Genomic DNA, 6,432 nt, shown 5'->3' with positions numbered 1-6,432 from the left:
TCTTCAATATAATATATGTAGAATATTACGGGTATGGACTTTGTTTCGCAGTTCCACGACCACATCTCAAAATCCACAATTTTGAAGTTCATGATTGTAAGGAGGATATTCCACTATCAAACAAATTCAGAAGACCGAAATCAATATTTCGGCTTCTGTTATGTTCCGCTTTAGCTCTAGTTTGTACACACGGCGAATGAATAGGCTACATCACTTTGACCTTTGCACAGTTTTAAGGCTAAGAAATTGTCCTGGGATAAGCTAGCAAAATTTTAGTTTAGAATTCACTGATTGCTTCTCGTATAGCTCTGCTTATCTTATTTTGATTCGTTTAGTTTCTGTTGGTAAATATGGCTTTGACTTCGCTAAGAATATTCAACCATGGCAAGAAACGATTCCCATTTCGTTTGCGTCTCAGCATATAAGGTGATCAACGCCACCTTTAAATTTCGATTAAATCTTTCGGCAAAGGAAGGTTGAGCCTAATATGGCGTTGTTGTCACATGGGCGACACAATGAGAAAGCAAAAATGCCGAAATTCAGAGAAACAAAGGCAGGAGAGTTGTCACTGACCAGTACCTTTGGCGGACCACAGAGCGAAAATATTCCACTTAGATGTTTGACACTGATATTGGTTGTCATCCCTGTATTAGGACACAACCAAACAAACCTAGTGAAACCGTCAACGGCCACGAAAATGTATCTTCACCCGGCCTGAGTTCGGGGTAACAGACACACATAGTCAATAAAAGTTCTTTCCATGGACCGTTCTATCCAGGAGGACAGCAGCAACCCCTTCCAGTTACCTGAACCGAGCTTCGCTATCTTACGCGTCTGGCACTGGACGATTAGCCACCTAATATCTCTATACAGTGATGGCACTGGGCGATTAGCCACCTAATATCTCTATACAGTGATGGCCTAGTTACGAATTCTCTAATCTTATGTACGGTCTTGTATATGCCAAAAAGCACTCCGTCTTCAGGCCACAAGTGGCCCATTTGGACCATCCGACCGCAGTGTCATCCTCAACTGAGGATGCGGATAGGAGGGGTGTGGGGTCAGCACACCGCTCTCCCAGTCGTTATGATGGTTTTCTTTGACCGGAGCCGCTACTACTCGGTCGAGTAGTCCCTCAATTGGCATCATGAGGCTGAGTGCACCCCGAAAAATGGCAACAGCTCATGACAGCCCGGATGGTCACCCATCCAAGTACCGGCCACGCCCGACAGCGCTTAACTTCTGTGATCTGACGGGAACCGGTGGATCCACTGCGGCAAGGCCGTTGCCCGGTATATGCCAAGGTGTTCTCTTAAAACGGTCTCATGACAATATTTAAAGACCGTTGCGATCTAGGCGCGGTGCAAACAAACATTCAACCGGTCCCTGCCTCGAGGCCTGAAACACAAACACAAGATCCCTTTTTAGTCCGACACCCTGCCACTACCTCGCCCAAAGCAACTTGCCTCCTAAGAGCACACAACTCAAGATTTTCCTCTTGTTCCTCCTCTAAGTTGGTAAACAGAGTCGGCACCTCAGCAAGAACAGCTCCCATGATATCCAGTCCGGCAGAGGGTCGAACGAAATCTTCCACCCCCTTGTTCCTCGAACGTGCGACTGAGGGCCGCAACCACCACATTCTCACTGCTCCTAATATGCCTCATCGATAATTTGAAAGCTGACAGGCGCACCAGCCAAAGAGCAATGCGGACAGTCTTACGTGGGTGAGCCAGGTAAGGGTTTGGTAGTTCGATGTTCAAGTTCTCGGTGCTCGAGATAAAACTTAAATTTTTCGACTGCGAACAAGACCGTGAATGCCTCCAAGTCATACGTGGACCGCTTAACCGCGGCCGAAGTCGGGGAATGAGAAGCATAAGCAATAGGCCGTCTCTTCATTTTGCTTCTGAAGTAGCACCGTTGCTACTCCAGAGTTGGAGCCATCAGTTTGCAAAATGGTTCAAATGGCTCTGAGCACTATGGGACTTAACATCTCAGGTCATCAGTCCCCTAGACTTAGAACTACTTAAACATAACTAACCTAAGGACATCACACACATCCATGCCCGAGGCAGGATTCGAACCTGCGACCGTAGCAACAGCGCAGTTCCGGACTGAAGCGCCTAGAACCGCTCGGTCACAACGGCTGGCTATCAGTTTGCATAATAAATGGGAGGTGAAAATCAGGGACAACCAGCAGAGGATCATTACTCAATGCGCGCCACAAGCTATCGAAGCCCTCCTGCTTTCCAGTACACGTCCACGCCCTTATGACGCAAGCGTTCAAAGGGGTAATAGAATTTCGAAAAACAAAATATATCAAACCGACGAACCGGGCTATGACTTTCTTGCTTTTCAGAGGTTTGTACCTACATACCGTCCGAGTTCGTGAGTGGTCCACACGAACCCCACCAGCAGAAACGAGGTGCCCCAGGAAAGAAATTTCAGGGCTCACGAAGTTTACCTTAGATGGTTTCACCGCTAAACACACCTCGCCCCGCATACCTAGTTACCTGAACTGAGGTGTTCCAAATGCTCGGAAAAGGTTTTACTACACAGGATGAGGCAGTTAAAATTGTTTGTCGGAATATTTGGCGAAAAACACAACGGATTAAAAAAAAGTAGTAATAAAGGTTGTAACATCGAAGAGGGACATCCATTAACATAACGCTCGACCCCCTGCACCACCCACGGAGGTGAGGTGGGAGGCGGGGGGGGGGGGGGGGGAGGATTTTGAAATCTTAAATAGGAACCCCTATTTTCATCGCAGACCTGGATTCTCCGTGAAAAAATGTGTAACTTTTGTGTGAAACATTTCTCTCGTTTCATGATAGATGGCGCTGTAATCGGCAAACATGGAAATGAGGTGACAGTTGTTGCAAAACGGTACTCTCTCAAACATATACACACCCAGTTAAGACAGTCGAAGTAATTTTTTGATATTTTTGAGAATACTATCATGTGACACCTCCCAGAATCGAGTGAAGCACAGACCACGATCATGCGCCGTCAGACTGCGCACGTTACTTCGATGATTCGGACTGTACCTATCTCGCCGCAATTGTTCCACGTTGTTAACGATTACACCGAGGATCGACATCACTGCAGGGTGCTTTCGGGCCCATAAAAATGTTGACGAAGCTCTTCAAGGAATGTTCCTTCTGCAACGACGTTTCGAAGTATTGTATTCCTGTTTACTGAAACGAGAGTTGTTAAACCTAGAGAAAGAGTATGATCGCGGCCTGTGACAAAGGAAAATAACAGTGTGTTTTAGCTGCGGTTGCTTTAAGTCTTCACATTAGTTCCCAACACATTGCGCGAGATTCCGGAATTTTGCAAAGAAGTGTTTTACGCATGCTGCATGCACACAAAAGGCATCGCTGCGACGAAGTACTGACAGAAGTAAAGCTGTGAGGGCGGGGAGTGAGTCGTGCTTGGGTAGCTCAATTGGTAGAGCACTTGCCCGCGAAAGGCAAAGGTCCCGAGTTCGAGTCTCGGTCCGGTACACAGTTTTAATCTGCCAGGAAGTTTCATATCAGCGCACACTCCGCTGCAGAGCGAAAAATCTCATTCTTAAATAATGTACTTTGATTTTCACAATCGGATGCGTATTTTTATGAGATATTATCTTTTGCAACAATTGTCACCCCATTTTCATGTTTACCGATTACAGCGAGATCTATCACGAAATGAAAGAAATGTTTCATATAAAAGTTACATATTCTTTCACTGATGATTCAACTATGTAATAAAAAAATAGGGATTCCTATTTAAGATTTCAAACTCATCCCCCCCCCCCCGCACTTCTCGCCCCCGGGGATGGTGTAGAGCCGGCCGGAGTGTTCGAGCGGTTCTAGGCGCTACAGTCTGGAACTGCGCGACGGCTACGGTCGCAGGTTCGAATCCTGCCTCGGGCATGGATGTGTGTCATGTCCTTAGGTTAGTTAGGTTTAAGTTGTTCTAAGTCCTCGGGGACTGATGACCACAGCAGTTAAATCCCATAGTGCTCAGAACCATTTGAACCATTTTTGATGGTGCAGAGGGTTCGAGCGTTATGTTAATGGATGTCCCTCTTCGAGGTAACAACATTTATTATCATTTTTTTAATAGGCTGTGTATTTCACCAAATATTCCGATAAACAGTTTTAAATGCCTCATCCTGTACATAATACAACGCCGTCCAAATAACTGTAGACAAACTGGAACTTTAGGTCACCCAAAACAGGACCAAAAACCAAGGTAGCACGGCTGCGACGGTAGAGAAAACCAAAGGGTACCCGGTTAAATTTATGTAAGTTCCACATCATGCTGAACGCAGTGGCGGGCTTTGATTTCTCTGCCAGTGTTACCCGGTAGTACGCTTGATTTAGGTCAAGTACCGGAAAGTACTGGGCGCCAGTGAATTAGGTGTGCTAATGGTGAAGGTCAAGAAGAGGGACAAATTGAAGAGCTACCTTACAATTCAAGGCGCGATAATCCACATCAGGAGGAAGACTGGCCTCATTTGCCTTTTTGATCAAAAATACGGGCAACGCATAGGAGGAAGCCGTAGGGCGAATTACTTCGTCTGCTAAAATTTGTACGCAGCTCGTGGTCGTGCGGTAGCGTTCTCGCCTCAAATGGTTCAAATGGCTCTGAGCACTAAGGGACTTAACATCTATGGTCATTAGTCCCCTAGAACTTAGAACTACTTAAACCTAACTAACCTAAGGACATCACACAACACCCAGCCATCACGAGGCAGAGAAAATCCCTGACCCCGCCGGGGTTCTCGCTTCCTGCGCCTGGGTTCGATTCCCGGCGGGGTCAGGGATTTTCTCTGCCTCGTGATGACTGAGTGTTGTGTGATGTCCTTAGGTTAGTTAGGTTTAAGTAGTTCTAAGTTCTAGGGGACTGATGACGTAGATGTTAAGTCCCATAGTGCTCAGAGCTATTTGCTAAAATTTTGTCAATTTCCTGTTTTAATGCTCTCGTCTCAGGAGTCGAATGTCTATAGGGAGACTACCTAACGGGCTCTTGATCCGGTAATTGAATTCGGTACTCCATTTTATTATTCATTCCTAACCTGTCGGTTAATACATGAGGAAAATGATGTAGCTGCAACATCTCTTGTGCCTCTTAATTAGATAAATGACAAGTCAAACTCAATAGATTCAGGACCAATAGAACAAACATCTAGCAGACGAGTGTCCTTGAAGAACAAAATCTTTAAAGAAGTGCGAAATCAGAAATATGAAACGCCCTGAGCACAGTCCAACACCAACCCAGTTTTTCCTATAAAATCGCCCCCTAAAAGGAGGTAGGTACAGAACCCCTTCACCACAGTGACCTGAACAGGCTAGGAATATTCCCAATACCGCAATACACAATCAGGGTGCCTACCGAATACAGTTGCTGCCCGTTAACTGCCCTACAGCTTCCTACGATGGGTTGCACCTTGATATCTGGAATACTATCGGTAGCCAACAAGTACGTTGTGCTACTGGAGTCGAACAAGTCGCACACCGGCTCGTAGTTGAGGTAAGCGAAAGGAAAATGCAAAGAAGGACCATTAACATCCGCCACTTTTTTACAAGCTCGCGGTAAGCTACGTGAAGCTGAGAGCCTATCTTTACCCTGGCGTCAGCTGGTTGAAAGCTTCCACTGAGGAAAACGACAATTCCGAGCAAAATGCCCTGGTCTACCACAACGATAGCAAAGCTCCTGCATCCTCTTGCCCTTACCCCACGTGTCAGGTTTAGCGTGACCTACACATGTTACCTGCTCATCAGAGTTGCGCCTTACGTCCGCTTGAGACACCCCAATGATGTTAGTAACCAAAAGATCTACGTCTTGGACGATAACTGTTTCTTTTGAAGACAAAATGTTGAAACGATCCTAGTAATTGATTCTCTGTACTATAACACTGACTGCCTTTGCCTCTGATAATTCACATCGAAAGTGAACGCGGTGACGTGCACTTCACTTATATACTTAATCAGGTGTTCCCCAGTGCGCTGAACACGAAAAAAATGTTGATCAATTAAATCACTCCTACCTCTTTCGGAGAAAATGCGGGTATGCAGTTCTCTTAGGCCGCCGCGACTAGCTAAGACAGCGCTAATTGAGTCGCTTAACGAACCTTTGTACAAAGGGGATAGTTACCTCCTAAGGAATACTGAAACCACGGACCTGACTTTCCAGGTCGACCGAAAACAAGAAAAACTTTAGGAAACAACATCAATTGCTAATAATCTGTTATTTTTATCACGTTGCAAAGGGAGTAGGGAAAGCTTGGCGAAATGACCGGAATCGCAACACGTTAGTGCGTCTGACGGACCTGGGTCCCGATCGGAGTTTTCCATCGAGAAACTGCCTTCGTGGCTTCCGCATAACCCCTTTCCCCCTCTAAAGCACTTAACCTCCTCTGCAAGGCCATTATCTCAACGAGTAATG

The 6,432-nt window shown here is 46.0% G+C and overlaps 1 pseudogene; it reads right to left on the bottom strand.

Moving 5' to 3' along the window:
* Positions 1-1,172: 1,172 nt before the first annotated feature.
* LOC124617102 lies at positions 1,173-1,290 on the bottom strand (annotated as a pseudogene).
* Positions 1,291-6,432: the final 5,142 nt, after the last annotated feature.

This window comes from Schistocerca americana, chromosome 5 (genome assembly GCF_021461395.2).
Source record: "Schistocerca americana isolate TAMUIC-IGC-003095 chromosome 5, iqSchAmer2.1, whole genome shotgun sequence".
In the NCBI taxonomy this organism is placed as follows: Eukaryota; Metazoa; Arthropoda; class Insecta; order Orthoptera; family Acrididae; genus Schistocerca; species Schistocerca americana.
This window is presented reverse-complemented; position numbering and strand designations above follow the sequence as displayed.